The sequence below is a fragment of the Dreissena polymorpha genome, chromosome 1 (assembly GCF_020536995.1).
Source record: "Dreissena polymorpha isolate Duluth1 chromosome 1, UMN_Dpol_1.0, whole genome shotgun sequence".
Lineage (NCBI taxonomy): Eukaryota > Metazoa > Mollusca > Bivalvia > Myida > Dreissenidae > Dreissena > Dreissena polymorpha.
Window position 1 is genome coordinate 14663947 of NC_068355.1, and position 21588 is coordinate 14685534.

Consider the following 21588-nt stretch of genomic DNA (forward strand, 5'->3'; position numbering starts at 1 on the left):
ACCAAAGGATGTTCACGTGATGAAGGTACATTTCTCAGACACTCACATAATGATGTTGTAGTTCGGTAGTACCTCGTGTGTTTCAATATAAGAAGAAGAATTATAGTGTAGAACCATGTTCGGAATAGAATTTCTCGTTTCCATGTTCTAGTTGTATATTGGAGATACGTGACCGATTGTTAATAAAAGACAACACAAACATACAACATGTCATTGTATATAAAAATAAAGGATTAAAGATATGGAAACCACAGTAAAATGTTGTATAATCAAATAGGCGCTGATAAATAGATAAAATTCAAATTAATTAAATGATAAATAGGTAATGTTCAGTGTTGATTGATAAGTACATATACAAGTCTTAAGTGCATCATTGTTTATTGAAGTAATGTAGAACACAAACTTACCAAGCAATGCAATAGTGTTTTGTATGGAAATGAAAGATATATGCAGCATTTCTGCAAATTCTTACAACTTAAGGTAGCGCACCTCTAATGGGCACATATCCAAATATAATCTAATTAATTATTTTCTTAATCAGCATCATTTCACTGAGCTACATGCAAATTTGTAGGTAGGCTTTCCATGCTTTTTAAAAAAATATACCGATTTTTTCAAAACCACCCCCACGCTCGGCTTTTGTCCAATTTATTTTCACCCCTGGGGTATATAAAAGTTCCATATTTCATTCAAATTTCCAAATATGGGCATGCAGTTGGTGTGTACAGATGCTGTAAAGGTGTTTAAAGTTTAAACAAGATGAAATAAGTATTCTTTTTACAGACATTTATTTTTTACAAATTTTTATCTATGGAAGAGCGCCATGAAATGTAAGTGATTTCAGCCAAGTAAAAATTGGGTCGGTTAAAAACAAAGTGTCATAAAATTCAAAATAGTATCATTTAAGTCATATTTTAAACCTAGTTTTTATAGAAACACTATATACAGCAAAAATACCAAGAACTAGACAGATTTACCGTTTACTTTTTGAAATAAAAATAAAAATGCAACATGCATGGTTCGTATTTTCAACAGTAAATCACCCAATTACGCCATAACGTTGTTTTAATTTTAATAATTGAAGAATGTGCATAAAAATTGCAACATATTTAACAATAAATATAGCTTATATGACATATTAAATCAAATGACGTTAGAAAATAAATAAAACGCGTCGCAAAAAAGTATACGTCGTCGGCAGGATTCGAACCTGCGCGGGAATATCCCAAAAGATTTCTAGTCCATCGCCTTAACCACTAGGCTACGGCACCTAATAGTAGGCTCTTCAACCTTCGAAGAAATCGCGGGAAATCATTAGAGGTGCGCTACCTTAAACAAAGATTTAAATTAAGCTCACCAATTGACACGAAATAATACTTATCTGGCCATCCAGCGTGACGTCGTTTTTTGTAGCCCGAAATGCCAAGAAGTGTATGCAGGATATATGGAACAAATACGTTCCTAATATTGCATCGTAGACACTTAAATGGTTCTAAAATACAAGTAATGTGCCGTAACAATATGTACAGGCGAAGTCATTACAGTTTAATTGCTTCAGCAGTAAAGAGAGCAAATTGAACGAGCGCCTACATGTGTTCGATATGTGTAACTAAATTATTTCTGGGAATGGTGTCCATGGAAGTTTGCATTAAATTTATGAAACAGAGTGATGATGTTTATGGGCATAATTTTAACCCGAAGGACTTTTGAAATACCGCCCTTGAAGTCTTACGTGGTAACCACAGTAACTCCAAAAGATGTAATCAGACCATCATTAAACTTTGTGAAGAAATTTGTGAGAATGGTTTTGACCAAGTTCGATACAAGCGAGCTGGCTTGAAGCCAGTGGCTCTGGACTCATAAAAATGGCAAAAGATACATGTTCTGCTATATGTCTCAAATAGTTTTTATCGTTTTTGTATCCATTTGTTTTGGTGATTTTTTGCACATAATCTGGGCAAAGTTCAATAACCAGTCATATCGCCTAAAGCTAATCTGAATTAGAGACCTTATTTTTATGAACAATTGACCACATTAACATTGTGTTCTCTCTTACTCAAACAACAAGTAGCATAATCGAACATATTACAATGTTTGCGGGATTACAATATCTACCAAGTTCCATATCCAGCCAGGACCAAATAAGCATTTCTGATTTATGGCGCTGTAATTTTCAAAACAGAACTGATTTTATTACGCATAATTTTGTACAGTTTCTAGTGTTAAATAAATTACATTACAGAGAACATAAATAAGCCGCTTTTGCTGAAATATAATATTCTAGTCATGGATGAACGTTACAGATATTTAAACAAAATATCGGTTTATTTCACATTCTTACGGTGTTTTTAGCTTTATTTGGAACTGGTTGAGTATTTGGTTGAAATTAATAAAATATAAAACTATTATAGGATCTCAAAACAATACCATTCGAATCCCATAAAATTGTATTTAAAAAGTACAAAAATACCTAATTATATTCATTCTTAATATTCGTCCAACAACTATATCAGCAGATAATAGGTCATGGTGAAATATACCCTTTCCCCATTATGTCTTAACATATTCAGTATAAAGTTATACATAAACAAACTCATTCATTAATTTGAGTATGAAGTCAAAATACATTAAGTCTAACGTTTTACATATAACATAATTACACTATGAATATAAAGTTTGCGAATATTAAATGCTTGTGATATGAACTTGCCTAACTTATATTGTATTATGTGTAGTTAATACCTGCGTAAGCTAATACATGATAGGTCTTACTGTGTAAACAGTTTTCATATAGTTTTCCTTTTACTTTGGTCAATTTGGAAGTTTGCAACAAGAAGTGAGATTCATTACGGTTGCATAATTGACATAGACGCAAACTTCTTTTCATTCTACCATATATCAACATGTCTGAATTCTTATGTTATGTCCACATCAGCATTATTTTTAAATGTGTGTTATTAAATTTATTGCTAAAATTGTATTTTTAAAGGATTCAAACAAAAGGTTGTTTTCATGCTTTACATACAATCAGTTCTCTATTATCATTAATATCGCGTTTCCACGCTTGAAAGTATTAGTCGATAACTCTTTGTTTAAACAAAGCAAAACATGAGACACATTGATTTCTGAGTTAGAAGACCACTCATTATTTAAAGGGGCCTTTTCACGTGTTAGTAAATGGACAAAATTAAAACAAATTAAAGCTTTTGACTTAGGGTCAGATCAAAATTCCAAATAGTGCACCGTCGCACATATGCTCATAGCTACATGTAACATGTGTGTAAGTTTCAAGGTTCTAGTGCTTATAGTGTGTGAGGCGATAGTGGCCGACCACGCCCACCCAGAATGTTGTATTAACATAACTTCTTCATTTATTCACCAATTGACTTCAAATTGATATTGAGCATCTCTTATGACAACAAGGTCTATCTCGACCATCCATGTCCACATAACCCACCCCAGGGCCATTGATAAAGGTAAAGGCAGCTTGGTTCCCGTTTTCTTTCAAATTTATCGAGAGGTCCACGGGTACTACTTCCCCCTACCTCAAATTTTTTGCGTATCCAAAAGTTGTCTTACCCAATTTTTTTTCGTACCAATTTTTTTTTCGTACCCAAAATTGTTGGTACCCAATTTTTTTTCGTACCATTTTTTTCGTCTCCAATTTTGTTTCGTTCCCAAATTTTTTTCGTACCCCAATTTTTTTCCTACCAAAATTTTTTCGCACCACACATTTTGTTTTCGAACACATTTTTTCGTACCCAATATATTTTTTTTCGTACCTAATTTTTTGTGTACCCACATTTTTTTCGTACCCAAATTTTCTCGTTCCAAAATTACCAAACGTTTTGTTCGTACCCAAATTTTGTTTCGTACCGATTTTTTCCTTCCAAAATTCTTTCGTACCCAATTTTGTATTCTTACCAAAAATGTTTTCGTACCAATTTTTTTTTTCGTTCCACAATTGTTTTCGAACATACTTTTACGTACCCAATATTTTTTTGTACCTAATTTATGTGTACCCACATTTTTGTCGTACCCAAATTTTCTCGTTCCAAAATTACGAAACTTTTTTTTCGTACCCAAATTTTATTTCGTACCCATTTCCTTTTTTTCGTACCCTGAATTTGTTTCGTACCAATTTTTTTTCGTACCCAAATTTTACTTCGAACCAAAATATTGTTTTCGCATAATTTTTTCGCACCAAAAATTTTTCGTTCTCAAATTGTGTTTCGTAGCCAAGTTTTTTTTGTACCATATTTTTTTTTCTTACCCAAATTGTTTTCGTACCAAAGTATTTTTGTTCCCAAGTTGTTTCGTACCCAATTATTGTTCGTACCAACATTTTTTCTGATCAAAAATTGTTTTCGTACCCATTTTTTTGCATAATTTTTCGTACCCACATTTTTTTTTCGTACCCAAAATTGTGTTTTGACATAACTTCTTCATTTATTAACCAATTTACTTTAAATTAATACTGATCATTTTTTATGACAACACGGTCTATCTCGACCATCTATGGCCACATTACCCTCCCCGGGGCGCAACCAACATAGGCCTTGCCCACCCAAAATTGCCTTTTAGTATAACATCTATGCAGTGTGGGGATACGCGTCGGCCTCTGCCGCGCCACTTCTAGTTATATTTTGTGATACTACGAGGTTTGCTTATATAAAGTATAAAATACATAACGCATTGTATGAACACGGATAGCCGAGTGGTCTAAGCGATAGACTTTTACTCCAGGGATTAATTGTTCGAGCCAAGTTGAGGGTTACTTTTGTTTCTTTCTTTAATTCTATTTTTTTATTGGAGCTATTTAGATCCAATTTTACCTTGATCAATACCAAGCATTTAATGACAAACTTCCAAATATGCCAAAATCTGTGAAAAGGTATGTAAACAGTATTTACATGGTTAGTCCATTAACATTTTCGAATCTGTTACATTTATTATCATTAATCCAACCATTTTCCATAACTGATTTTTAATTATCGACATTTGTCAATATAATATGTCCTGCTTCTTTTTTTCCTTAAATTTACAAATTAGTGACAACTACAACTGTACACGATAATTGTAACAAAAATATATCAACTAAGTTGTAAACGATTTTCATTTTAATTATCTTTTATTTAAAACAAATTTAAACTCGAAGTAGGTTTGCTTGTAAGATACCAAATACAATCTTCCTGTGTTACGTTACAGAGCGACACTTATATAATTGCGACTCTCGTGTAATATGTAAAAGGCTTGTAACAATTTGAACACAAAATGGGCAAAATTATGAGCGTTATTTTTTAATGCAACGATGATTTTCTAAATTGCAGTAACAGATGCGCAAATTAAATGTTGACTCCGTCAATATACATAAAGATGCGCATACAACATTTCTTAATGTTTGTGAGGTTACTAATACCAATAACCCAATTATTCACAGTTTCCAAACTTCCAAAAATAGTCAAATTACAATTCAACGAGTTTGAATATATACCATATATGTGACAAAAGGTGCTAGACTATTAGATATTCCAGATTTCATTGAACGGTTTTCATAATTTCATAATTTCTCTGATTCTCAATATGTTGTATTGATGATTAATATTGGCCAAGTATCCGAAAGTCTTCCCACAATTGCGGTTATTCATTACTTCCGGGGTGACATTCGCAAATCAAATTTGACTTGGTCGCGTGAAATAATGGATGTTTGCGTTTGATGATTCAGCATTGATTCAACACATTTCATCTAACGATTGATATATGTGGACGATTTTATTCAAACATTGTCCGTTGTGGTTCACTTTGTTTTCCGAACTACATTGGAAATTCGATTGCAAAATCCACATATACTTTGCAGAATATTGAATCCTTACTATTTATAGTAAACATTGTGTTCTAACGTGTATACGTTTTTGTGTGTTTTTAAGATAAGTATTTGTTTCTAGACACAAAGACCTGAACCACTCGCAAGGGTTCTTGGTGTTTTTGATCTTAATGTTAGAACAGTTTTAAGGAGTTAAGGTCTTCATTCAATTAAACCAATTAAAATTCTAGCTAAATGGACTAATTGTCGTATGCAAACATCGTTTTATTTTCATGATTGTTTCCCGTGTTTTAATATGCAACGGTCAACAAAACAATACTATTACACCTGCCTGATATTTTATGACGGACAAGCGGTGTTATACAGACACCGACCAATAACACAAATTAACGACGCCCATTGTCTGTTATATGCTTCTCTAAACTTTCTACTGATTGTTTAGTAATTGATGAACAAAACTCGATTTCGATCAGATATGTAGAGCGTTGAAATCATCAGTACTGCGATGAAAATAATCAAACAGTGTGAACAGTTAACTTAAAATAAAATGTTATGTAAATTTTTGTGTACTTTAATTTATGGAAACAGTGTGCATATACAAGTTTGTGCATTTGAACGAATGTTCTCCCGTTGTCTTCCGATGGCATAAAGACGTACTTTCACTTATGAATACGTACGAGCATGAACTGTTTTTATTTGTTAATCCCGTTGAATGATTATTTGACAAGTCGTTTTATAATGACAAATTGAGAGTAAGAACATAAAAACGTCCTGCCAACACTACTTTTGCAAATGTTTATTGAAAGCATCTCATGCATATATTGACGGACAAATGAAGACAGTACTTCACAGCATGCAAGGCGAATAGGCACTCATTTAATTTAGAAGCGACCCAATGTGGACACAATGCTTGTTTCTCACATTACTACAAGACGAGAAATCGTAATGTTTAATGGAAGCTTAGTAAAATCAAAAGAGCATAAACAAGATCGGGGCAAACCGTTTACTGTAGTTAAATTGTAAAGCACTATGCCATCTAATTAATATTTATATTGTCAACACCCCACAATAACCTTATAAATCTTTGTAATCTTCGCATAATAGTTTTCCATTACGATAATTGTGGTTATGATCATGACCACTGCTACTCTTTGATAAAACCCCAAAACTAATCACCAAGTGCTCGAGCTCTTAAACACAACCAAATCATGTTACGGCGCTTATGCGCTCTCGACGTCAGTTATCTTCGAAATGCCTTATATTCATGTTTCTACATGCTCCCAAATCTGATTATATGGACACCATAGGAAAAGCGTCCGGATGTGCTGCTTTTGATTTTTAAGTAACTGGCTTGTTACCAAAGGCTCTGCTTATGTTATTGCCTTAATTTAATCGGTGGGCGTTTATCTAAAAACATGGGACCACTGCTTTTTTATTTTTATGTCGCCTCACGTTTATTTGGTTTAAAGCAAACATTGATTTAGGAATGGCGTGATTGTTTGTTAAATATCAGGAATAAAGAGGATTTTAAAACTAGATTCAACCCATGTACCTATAAATTAGCCACATCTACACGTAAATACATCAATTATATTCTAGATAACAAAACGCTTTTATCTTTTAAAGACGTTAATATGTTATAATCAGCTTTAAGATTTCTACTGGTCAACATCATATCTTATATAAAAAATACTGTCTGTTACATTTATATGTGTCGTGCATTGATTGTAAAATGAAATATACAAACACGCAAATCCTTCGCACATGTATGTGCTGATGGGTTTAAACACCCTTAAAATAAGTTGGATCAATGCAGATGATACGTATTTTGTATAGCTTCTATGTAAAAGCAAGTACAAGATCGGTGCTAGTTTCGCATTCTGTCTTGTTTGAATCAGACTTAGTGAATACATCAGCTCAGATTGTAACACAATCACTTGTTAATATTCCAACACTCAATAGTTGCAATATAGCTATTTTAAAGGGCGAAATGTATGGAACGCCGTTACTGTCTTATAATACTGAAACTTTTGATATTACGTCAATCTGACTGTGCATGAATGCATGTACCCATTATATATATGCATAATCACAATATATAAATACATAATTAGAATATATACGGATAAAGCATTAATATATACAGATATTATTTTCTTATATAAAGATACAATGTAAAAATATACAGATACGAATGTATTATACACTGATAATCTTCCATTGTGTAATGACTTTACTTCTTTATATGAAGGCAAAAGATCTTTATATGAACATAAATCGTTATGTAATAATGATAACGAATATTTTTAATTACATATAGGCATAATTTGTTTATATAAAGGCTGAATACCTTCATATAAACAAAAATCGTAATTATATTAACACATATCTTCTTTATATGCAGATACAATTTGAAAAATACGTTAAAAATCTTAAAGTGATTTATGTAAACATGTAATCTCAACACGTAAAGAAAAATTTATAGTACAGAAAGATTTTATTGTTTTGTTTGATCCTAAATAGTTGTTTTATTAGGATAATTACGTTATTACATAAATCCATACTAAGTTAAGATGCTGATGAACATCGAAATAAATTATATTAATACAAAATTTCGTAAGCAAAATATATAAACTTAATGAATTAAAGATAACATTAAATATACGATTCTTTTATTACACACGAGAGAAAATTTGTTTTGCATCATTTCACAGCATTGGATGTGGATTTGATACTTGAGCAACTTGGAGTGGAAGAAGGATTGATACGGTGCTTCACACAGGAGAAGATAACACCGGAGATCATATCACTTATGTCACTGTACGACTTTAATTGCTTGGGTGTAAATGACAAAACAACTATCATGAAATTGCGTGTTGAATGTATTTGCTACCGGAGTAATCCGTTGTTACATAATACTAAATTATGTTCATGTAAAGATCTTTTGCCTTCACATAAAGAAGTAATGCCTTTATATAATGGAAGATTATATATCAATATATAAGAAAAGTATATCTTTAAATAGTATTGCTTTATCTGTATATATTCAAATTATGTATTTATATATTGTGATTATGCATATATATAATGGTTACAGGCATTCATATAAAGATCTTTTACCTTCATATAAAGAAGTAATGCCTTTTTATAATGGAAGATTATATATCTATATATAAGAACATTATATCTTATTATATATTAATGCTTTATCTGTATATATTCAAAATATGTATTTATATATTGTTATTATGCATATATATAATTGTTACAGGCATTCATATAAAGATCATTTGCCTTCATATAGAAATGCATTATATAAATATGATACAAGGACTTAATTATGGTTTTCTTAGTCGATCAGTTTAAATACCAATCACATACATCAAAGGTTATGTACATGTAATTCGAAACAGCGTTAATTCTACTTATTTTCGAGACTCTCTCAAGTTATATATGGTTGCCAAAATTGTGGAAACAGCGTCAACCTATCGTGCGAAAATGTGTTGATCCGGCAAGAAAGCATGTCTGGCGCGTTTGAAATTCGTCATACATTTTATGTCAGTTTCCATCATTTCGGCATTCTAAAACGGTATTATTGCAGTTAACAACAGAATTGCAATTCACCCGATTGGTTTAACCCCCTACTCAATTTCGGTTCCGCTTATCTTCACAAGATATCCGGTGAGACCGGTGTTTAAAAAATCTAATAAGCCATTTCCATGGAAACGTAAATAAAATGGCACGATACATATTTATCCTTTTTGCCACAACTGGCCACATAGGACATGTAATCGATATATACAGAAAATCATTTCAAAATAACGTAAATTGATTTATAAATACCAATTGTCAACAATTTTCTTTGGGACAGGCTTTGGGCGATTGCCTTCGCGTGTTAATTTAAGTGGTATATTTTAAAGGGCTTATCTTAGCGAATAAAAAGGATTTAATATGTGTAAATAAATTATTTTTGGAAATGGTTTCCGTTGTTTAAATTCAATTAAAACAATAAATTAAATGAGAATTTTTAACTTGTTAACGTAGGTTGATAACATAAATGAAAATTCTACGTCGGGGAGCAAAATACTCTTATGACGTTAACTAATTCTAAAAACAGGGTTCTTGATTAGTTACATGTATCCTCATACATTATTAACCCAAAATAAAACGTTACAAACGCGATGTAATACGTTGGAGTGCCTATGTTTAACGCTTATATTTTTTAAGTACGTTTTATGTTGATATAAACTATAAAATGCAATAACATACGGATGAACCCGTTTGGCCAGGTGGTCAAGGCGCAAGCTTTTTTTAAACCAAAGGTAAGCCATACCAGCCCATGTGGTACAACTTTTTTCCCATGTTATTCTTATATTGGACTGGAGCTCTTAATTAACAATATTGACATTCATCGATTTAAAACATTTTCTGATGAACTTAACAGAGCGATAGATTAACGCTGACAATTAAAATATAATTGTGAACTTTCTAGATCAAGCATTGAAATATGTGTTTTATAATGAAAGTATTTACATAAAAAGGATATGATACTTACCCAAAGTTTGACAATTACTTATATAAAAAATAAAAAAAATGTTATATAATAATTAATTAATATTGACTATATTTCAATTCAGGATAACAAATCTGGCCCCCCCCCCCTTCAACCAAACAAATAAAAACATGTATCTGTTGTTGTTTTTTTTTGCGAAGCACTTTGTACTTTGTTTCGAGTTCAGTATTGTTGCTATAACATTATTGACGTTCATTTAGGAAATCTAGGGGAGTGTATTTGTAACACAAGCTATTTTCTGATCAGTCAATAAGGTTTCCATTTATTCCGCTTAACGACTTGATTGCGATCGTTGTTTTTTTAATCTCATGTAGAATGGAGAAAATCTAAAATTTGATACTTATTTTGATTACAATTTCAATTGTGTTCCACAGCGGATTCGTTGATATATTTAGCGAGGATAATTATCAGGAAAAACAGATTATCACAAACACGTTAAGAACAGTTTTCAGTTGTATTTTTTTTTCCATTTAACCTATCTCTTTAACGGGGAATACGTTTATATTATTTTTTTAACTTATGGTGTTTGTTTTCACGTTCAATATGTTTGAATAGTAACGAATTGTGTATGCAGCTCTAACGAACAATCTATCAGGATATCCATCCATTTGACCGTCTGTCCGTTGTTTCACATTATATATATATATATAAATTGATTTTCGAACTAAATAACAATAAGGTGGTTTAAACATTAAAGTGATAATATGGGCATCTTACAGTTTATAGGTGTCTATCGCAACCGTTGTTTATTTTAGGTGTTTTCACTTCATATACACTAATATTTGTAAATGCAGCATCAACATACTTAAACAATACCCCGGAAAGAGAAAAATAATGCATTTGAATATCAACCGTACTTTAGTTTGACAACACATCATGCATGTACGATGTGAACCTAAATTTAGTTTTAGTGCAGATTCGTTCATACGACACAAAGAAACAATTTTGTTTTACGGATCATTTCGGCTTTCAGGACTGGGTGGGTCACGTAAAGTATCGAATATAAAATATAGTTTTATAAACAACTGGTAGCAAGATAGGTTGCAGATAATTGGTCAATAACCATATTTTAACTAACTCTTTTGACCTGTTAATTCTTTTCAGCTCAATTCAACAGTGAAAAATGTCCATAATATCACTTTAACGTCTTTATTGGTTACAAAAAGGTAATGAAACTCGATACCTTTTTATTGACTTACACATTCATTGCAAAATTGTGTTTTTTGTTTATACAAAACAGTTGCCCAATGAAAAAACATATAAATTTACTAATATAAATAGCTAAATGAATGTCAGTCATAATAAGAAGTTTCCAGCTTTAAATATGTCTTATTACTAAGTTTTTTTCAGTTTCGGATATACTGGCCACGTTCCAATGTTTTAATTTTGAAACCTGATTTGCCTTGTCCCATCATGTTTCTTTGCAGCGGAGAAATTCATCAATCACCAACAGAGACTTTATCAAAACCAATGCTGAAAGCGTTTGTTCCGATATTCCACGTGCATGTTGAATTACTAACCCATGGGGGTTACATGCTACTATCAGTATATTTGTTATGCAGTTTTATAGCGAGTATGTATTGTCTGTTAAGTTTTGCATTTGGTATACCACAATAGCAAATGCGGTGTAATAGTATTTCGTTATTTGAAAAGAACTGTGTTAACTACGGCGATATGAGGAAGCAACTTACAAACCATATTGGACGAGATTAGTCCAATAATAGTATACCAGTTGTGTAATTACATCGCCTTTTTTTACAAGAACATTATATATGCACTTTATGAATGTTATTATTATACCCATCACATTCTTGTATTTACTTATATAGGTCCGCGAAAGACAACGAGCGTTCACGCCATTTTATAACGCTGTGTGACGTTCGCGCTAAATAGAAAACTCAAAGAATACATACTATTAAGTAGTTTAGCACGTTAAATATGTGTGCAATATTTTTTCAAAAGGTTTATGTAGGTCAGCTAACGATCGAGTTTAAATTCAAGATCATACCGAATTTTTGTAAATGTGACAGGGAAACAGTCCGAAATATTCTGTTAAACTTGGATCGCCAATTAGGGTTCGCACGCGTTAAATAAGGTGACATATTGGAAGGTTATGTGGTACGAATAGCCGATTGAATAATATAAATAAGTATATAGTTACATACTATTGCGTGAATGATATTTTTGCTCGTTGAACTTAAAACAATACACACACTTATTTTATTGCGTATATTCAAACAATGCATGAATGTTATTTGAAGATTTGAAGTTTAAACAAAATGGTGTGCATTCACGGAAAACAAAGCAATTGCAATTAAAACACACACACGGTGTAATAAAACAACGAAGCTTTTGAGCACACTATTTTGAAAAGGAACCATGTGGGCAAACCAAATATTTGTGGGTACAATTTAGAGCGTCGCGTTGCGATGGCGGCAACTGTTACGAGTACCAGCGGAGGTGCCTTTTCAAGCGAGAGGATAACAAGTTTGAGGTTCGGCACACCAATATGCAACCGAACAATCAAGCGCCCATGTATATATGCATGCAAATTATGCGAAGAAGCGACAGTGTTATTCAAATTTGCGAATCCTCTGAACTTTACTACAGAAGTCAAAACGCATGCAATGATGTGTATTTAATACTTGATAATTGACCAATGGCGATATGGAAAAGATTTGATCAGCAGAAGATTCCATATTCCGTTCGTGGGGGGTTTCAATATTTGTTTATACTCATCAAACAACGTTCCAAAGTGTGCGAAAGAAATAATACCACATCGCTTGGGGAGTGTAAGTCGGGGGATGGGATGACAATAAAATTTCAATATCAGTCATGTCAGGTTATGGTCCATAATATGGAGAAGGTTCAACACCTTTACCGCTCCGCAACCTGGGCCAACGATAACTTCAACTTTATCATCCTGCGACCCCAGAATGGCGATTTCAAGGCCTGATGTATGCGCGTTAGGGGAACGGACATGCAGCAGAGGGTAGAGCGCGGCGATATCTGTATGCATTTCCTTTGCGATCTCGGTGACGGAAGAGGCGCCATTCGAGAAACTAAATAAAACAATCGAGACACGTATACACAAATAATTGCACACTCGCGATATACATGGTATAGTATTGTATTGCATTTTAGGCAATATTATTAATTTCTTTCTTCCTCCGAAATTTGATCAAGAAAGTAAATTGGTTTCAACTGTATTGTTGGAACATGCGAAAGTCGATACAAAAACAAATATGAGCTGTCAGTAAAAAACAACATTGTTTCCCCAAAACTTGAGTACATTAGGGGTGATTCTTAGTACATGTTCCAAATATTGCTGCACTGAAATAGCAGCAACACGTTAGCACTTCATAACGTTTTGGAAGAAAGAAAGAAGGGAGAGTAAAATGAAACTTTTTAACATGCACATGCAATAGGAAGAGCGTCATCATTTTGTACGTTACGCCGTTTATTTTATCAATGTACATTAAAGCAAGACAAATGAATTATTTGATGTGTTTTGAATACATTATTTTGTATAAAGATCCAGTTGACCAATGCCTTTTACCACAAATGAGTTGATCAATTTTAATATTAACTAGAATGCATACTTTGTATGCAATCATAGGAAGTAACACTATTTAATATAAACATAAATGTAGGAACAACTATGTTAGTACGCATAACATATAGTTATTCGGCATTAAAAAAAACACGTATGACAGAGAAGATACGAATTGAACAATAAGAATCAAAACAAAATGGACGGACACGTTGTTCTTATTGTTTAATGTAGAAAACGATAACGTGCGGATTTATTTAATATTGACAATTAAGACAACATCCTCATCCCTGCTTTCATCTCTTGCGTTGTCCCTAATGACATCTCTATCGGATTACTTTGGAGAATCATCAATGATCATTATTCAATTAGTAATCCGACTTCTCCTCCTGACATAACAATTAACTGTTATATAGACACGCTTTAAAGGGAATCATTTTACCTGCGAGCTGCGGCGACATGATGGTTGCTTCGTTTTTTTCATTTGATATTATAATATAACGTGTTTAGCATAAAAAATTCAAGAACTCTCTGTAAAACGAAAGCTAAATTATATAAACAAACAAGAAAAAAAAAGTAAAATATTGATTTGTGGCTGTCTTTAATTGTTATTTTTCTTGATTTGTAATTTTTTTTCGTTACTATGACAACGGATTGCAAAGAGCCTAAATATCCGTCTCGAAATCCCAGTTAATGTAAATGATCGGTATTTGTATATTTATGCTCAAAGTAAACGTCCTTAGCTTAGCATTTTGTCCAATCTTCAGGAAATTACTCCACCCCTATAATGCAGACATTAATTGATAATTTCCATGAAACAATGGTTTGTGTCTCCTTTTGATTCACTTTGTTAACATAGTGTTCTCATTGCATTTATGGCTTTGTATATCACGGTATATAACAGTTTTTGGTATCCAAACTTATTAATGATACTCAGGAGACATGTCCGATGATCACTGATAATACATGAACACAAAACTTATAACATTTAAGCATCTCAGAGCACAATATAGATCCAGTATCTCGGTTCAGAGAGCGATCGAAACTATCTACAAAGAATAAATCAAGAAAATGCGATTATTTTAATGCTAAAAATTAACCATGGTCTTTGTGAAATGTGTATAAATGAAATAAGAAGTGAGATGGACATAAGTATTAACGATGCCGTTGTATTTTATAACATATTTAATTCAAGTATCGTAGTTGATATACATATCAAGTAAAGGTTAAACAACACAACCATTACAATAACTTTACGTCAATCGGTGCGTGTATTCATATGCAGCCACATTAATGCACCTGGTCGATTAATTCAATCAAATCATTTGCTATAGAATGCGGAAATTACAGTCTGTAAAACAAAACTAACTGCAGCGGCGGTTTACATCCATTTCTCTCCACTGCTGTCAAGTTGACATATAACCGACCAATAACGCAGATGATCAAAGTCGGATGAAAGCTTGTTACACAGTCCGCCATTTCATCCTTATCTGGTACGAATGCGTATCAACAGTACAAGGAAACCATTTTTATTTTACGGTTTTGTATTTGACACATTAGTTGACGTTGTTTTATAGTTCTCGTATTCTGCCAGATCGATGATGGGATTGCTGTCATCGTTCGTGTACTTATTAGTCATCTTTGTCTTAAAGCGAGATTATGCGATTTTGTCAAATATGATAAATTATTAGCTTATATAAAATGTGTTACAATACTTATTAAACATATATTTCAATATAAATTAAAATAAAAGTTAAGAAGACCATGTGTCGAAAATGCGAAATAAGCCTGATATTTAGTTCTGAAATCGAAAAAGGCTGTACAGTCGAATTCGCCAGCATGTAAATCATGCATGAACGATGTGAATCTAAATTTAGTTTAACGGTTCATTTTAAATTCCTGCAACGATATCTATTCATACGACACACGAACACTAACAAAAAAGACGAATGCGTTGGTTATTGTAGGAAAATATGAACGAAATATCTTCGTCACAATCGGCTCGGCGTGCTAATTTGTCTTTCCTGCATTTTATGAAATTCGTCTTCAATGTATAATTATTCTTGCCTATTTTGTGTAATTGTAACATATTTTATCAATATATTACAATTTAACACATGCAAAAAATCGTATAATCTCGCTTTAATACACAAAATTGTAATAGATAAATCAGTATTGCATGATTATTCAACCTAATATGTTTTAGAGTTTAAGTGTTGTTTTCGTTTAAACATATAACTGCATTTAGGCTTTCCGACAAACATTTGCAATACGACTAAATTTCGTAAATTAAGTATTGGTTATTAAGAATAAAATCGCGTTGCGATTGTCACGAAATATAATAAAATAAGCAACAGGCTTCTAACAAAGTAAATTAAAGATTTACACAAATCTGTTGTTTTTATTTGCATCGCCTTGCATACGGAAATGTGGTTTTAGTTGTTTTGGTCTATTGTGAGGACAGCAGAACAAAATAGTGCTGGACTTGTCCATATTCATACTTACTCGCGTACGACATCGTTTAATGTTTTTGAGATAACATTTAAAATGTTTCAGGTTTGTTTTCGATTTTCCAACCTGAGTACAGGACTTTCATATAGTCTAGAAGAGGCAAGGTTTTTATCGATTTCCCTGATTCACATCATGATATATTGATGAACGATATTCATATTTGTTTATCACTTTGTCGAATACCCGAACGTCTAAAAGCAACCCATCTATTGATGAAGACTATTCATCAATTCCGGAAGTTACAACCTCCAATCAAATTGGACTTGCTCGCGTAAAGCTTGCTCGCTCATTTAATAATTGAGCATCGATTGAAAAAAGTTTTTTCCATGTGGGCGACTCTATGCAAACATTGCCCTTTGTTATACACTTAGTTTCCACGTAAGTCCATGATGTTATTACATGTTTATAGTTTCTATCCTTATGTACTATTGGAAATCGATTTTAAAACGGTCGAATGCACTTACCATATAGATAGTGATTTGTGTAGTCTAACGTGTATTTGGTGATACTGTTAAATACATATAAGTAGTTTTAGATTGACACAAAAACTTGCACAACGCAACTATTTGCTTAATTATATTTTCTAAATATCAATCACTATACATCTAAAATATATACGTATATTGTTTTAATCACATGACTTATCCCCGCGCGTTATATTGCAACTATCATGACATGATGTTTTAACATATGTTTTGTTTGTGATAAAAGAGAGTCAAAGTCTTACGTTGGCAAATAATACAAATTAACTCTGTACACGTTCTGTCAAATTAGTTCACTTCACGATAATGTGAGATCTGCCTAATTGTCATGCAAACCTGTTATGATAACTGGTTAATTAGTGAATCCCTCTTATAACTACTTTTTGATGGATATTATTGATAAGTAAACAAAATCTAGATATGGTTCAGAGATTAAAACAGGGTTGACGAATGACGGACATTAACACGAATCCAAAATGTATGAATGTTTTAAAACAAGCCGCATCACGTTTCGTATCTGATGCGCTATCGACTTCAGTTAGCGTAAAATCCATGGTGTTACATGCAGTAAAATCTGATGATGAGGCCGTCACGGAAAAGCATTAGGATTTTACAAAAGGTTTTTTTTTATTGTCTAGTTTTAATTCTATATGGATTTTAAGTTCACAGATGGGCTCACTATTATGTTTAAAGAGTTAAATTTTAAAATTGACGAAGAAACCGGAACTGCGTTATTGGTTCGTTAACTATTAGGAAATAAAAGAGTGTTCAACAACTTTATTTCATTTTATTTCCCTGTTCATATAAACCAACTCTCTGATAAGTAAAAACTTTCATTTTATCATGGATTACAAAACGAAATTATCGTTTTTACCACGTTTATACGTTATAATGTGCATAAATATTTAAAAAATGGTTATTAGTTAACATAATATCTTACACTAGAAATATAATACCTTTTATAAGAAGGCATTTAGTGTGTATGTGTGTTTTCTTCATTTTATAATTGATTGAAATGCTAATGTATTAAAAAATTAGAAACATATCAAGATATTAACACACAAAGCACTGAAAAAACATGTATGTTTTGCACGTATTTATATGTTATTAATGGCCTTGCTAAACTCCTTTTTTTAAATAACAGGTATGATGGTTTCTACAGAGTTATCAAGTTAATTGTCGTTAGCTGTATTGTTTACAGTATGTCACTTTATCCTATCCCAATACCCATAAGTTGACAAATGACTTTTTGAATGGCGACTCGCCGAACACAAGTATTATACAAGAAGTACAATGTATACGATGGTCATTTTCATGGATAAGTTAACCTCTACCTAACATCATATGTACTATAATTAGTAACAGCGGAATTTCTACTTATTTTGAAACTCCCTCAAGGTTTATACGGTTGTAAAAGGGTGGACACATCTTCGATCTCTCGTGCGAAAATGTGTTGCTCTTGATTAAAAGATTGACACAAAATGTCTGGCGCGTTTTAAATTCGTCATTCATTTTCGCTTTGCAGTAGACCACAGAACAACGTTTACTTGGGGTGGGTTTTAACCGCTTCTTAATTTCGTTAACTCTTATCTTCAGAAGATATTCCGTCGTCATGACGTGTCTGTAAAAAACAAATAGGCCGTTTCCTTGGAAACGGACACTATATGATTAATGATAAATGTATTTTGTGTGTGCAAAAACTGGCCACATAGGACCCGGAAAATAGCAAGACTCTCATTTCAAAATGACATTAAATGTTTTATTAATACCTCTTTTCAACCATATTAAGTGGGACAGGCTTTGGTGGTTGCATTATCGACTCTGTCTTTTTGTTTCAAGTTCAACGGGACATGTCTAAGTGGTGATCTGTGCGAATTAAAAATTGTGCTATTTAGCTAAATCCGACTCAATATTTATTGGGAGTGTTATGGACCAACCATTGAGGACAACCAGAAGGGAAGGAGCTTAACTATTTTACGTAGCTTTTAAAATCAAACTTGTGGCAATTTACCTTTCTTTTCATCCAGAACTTTATTTTAATTTGGTTAGTATATCAATTTGAACGATATTTGGAGAAAGTTGAATGCTAATTGCGGCGTGCGCTGTCAAGACGAACCATTTCCGCTAATTAAAGAAAACTGTTTAGACCGCATCATTATGAAACCGAGTGATAATGTATATGGGCATAATTTTAGCCCGAAACACTTCTGAAATACCGTAATTAAACTAGACAATTAGCAAACCACTTACGTTGTAAGCACTTTAACTCCAACGGGTGTAATCAAACCATTATTAAACTTTGTGATGATATTTGTGGGAATAGTTCTTGACCAATTTCAATACCAGCGAGCTTGCTTGCAGCAAATGGCACTGGACTCATACAAATGGTAAACATAACATTTTTTGCTATGTTTCTCAAATACTTTGAATCGTTTTTTATTACATTTGGTTTCGATGTGTTTAGCACATAATCTGGTTAAAGTATGATAACCAGCCAAATCGCCTGAAGCTTTTCCGAAGTACGGACCTTATTTTTGTGAACAATCGACCACATTACCATTGTCATCTCTCTTACTCAAACAATCAAGTAGACTCATTGAACTGGTGACAATCTTAGCGGGATTATAAAATCCAAAAAGTTTGATATCAAGCCAGAACCCAAGAAGCATGTCTGATTAATGGACCTTTAATTTTCAGAACAGAACATCATTTTATTACGCAAACATTGTACAGATTTTAGCATAAAATAAAATGATATTACAAAGTACATAATTATACTAAGCCGTTTTATGCTGAAATATAAAATTAGAATCATAGATAAACTTTACAGATATTTAAACAACTCGTTTAATTTGACACGTTAACAGTGTTTCTAGCTTTGTTCAAGTATGTCGTTCCAATAAATAAACAAGAGCTGTTTTTAAAACATGCATGCCCCCCATATGGGCTGTCAGTTGAAGTGGCAGCCATTGTAAGAATACGGTTTTTGTCACTGTGACCTTGACCTTTAACCTAGTGACCTGAAAATCAAGAGGGGTCATCTGCCAGTCATGATCAATGTACCTATGAAGTTTCATGATCCTAGGCCTAATTATTCTTCAGTTATCACCAGGAAACCGTTTTACTGTTTTGAATCACTGTGACCTTGACCTTTGACCTAGTGACCTGAAAATAAATAGGGGTCATCTGTCAATTATGATCAATGTACCTATGAAGTTTCATGGTCATAGGATTAAGCATTCTTGAGTTATCATCCGGAAACAATTTTACTATTTCGAGTCACTGTGACCTTGACCTTTGACCTAATGACCTGAAAATCAAAAGGGGTCATCTGCTAGTCATTACCATGTACCTATGAAGTTTCATAATCCTAGGCGTAAGCATTCTTGAGTTATCATCCAGAAACCATTTTACTGTTTGAAATCACTGTGATCTTGACCTTTGACCTAGTGACCTGAAAATCAATAGGGGTCATTTGCCAGTCATGATCAATGCACCTATGAAGTTTCATGATCCTAGGCGTAAGCATTCTTGAGTTATCATCCAGAAAACATTTTACTGTTTCGAGTCACTGTGATCTTGACCTTTGACCTAGTGACCTGAAAATCAATAGGGGTCAGCTGCCAGTCATGATCAATGTACCTGTGAAGTGTCTTGATCATAGGCGTAAGCATTCATGAGTTATCATCCGGAAACTATTTTACCATTTTGAGTCACTGTGACCTTGACCTTTGACCTAGTGACCTGAAAATCAATAGGGATCATCTGCCAGTCATGATCAATGTACCTATGAAGTTTCATCATCCTAGCCTAAGCATTCTTGAGTTATCATCCGGAAACCATTTTATTATTTCGAGTCACCGTGACCTTAACCTTTGACTTAGTGACCTGAAAATCAATAGGGGTCATCTGCCAGTCATGATCAATCTACGTATGAAGTTTCATTATCCTAGGCCTAAGCGTTCTTGAGTTATCATCCGGAAACCATCTGGTGGACGGACGGACCGACCGACCGTCCGACGGACCGACATGAGCAAAACAATATACACCTTCTTCTTCGAAGGGGGGCATAAATATAACAACATTTTGTAAGGATCTCAAAACAATATTATTTGACGTTGAAAGAAGAACTTACACATAACAATGAAATCAAGGCATGCATATAAACTAACAACATAATATTTCACAACACTGGCTCAATGATTACTCAAGTTATAACAAGCGGATGCCAATTTTCTATTTGTAATACAGTCAAAGAGCCCCCAGCCTCCTCCAAGTGCTATCGAAAGCAAGGTCTGAATGAAAGCTACTTATACAAAACTTGTAAGCTTCATTACATAAACTCACTGTGAGCAAATGGCGTTTTTCCTTTTGTAAACATAGCATTTGGGGGCATGACTCGACAATCCCAGCGAGGTCTTCATACACAATTTGAAACATAAGCATTACGATGGGTCTTTTCAGTCGGATGTTGGTGACCGGAAAACACATGTTGACAGGTTCTTTATTTTGGTAACAACTTTCAATATGCTACCGACACACACATTTTCTATGGCAGAATCTTAACTGTTGTATTTTTATTAACAGTGATCGTGAATTTAAGACGGAATTCCACATGTACATTCTCATACAAGGTTTAGTTTAA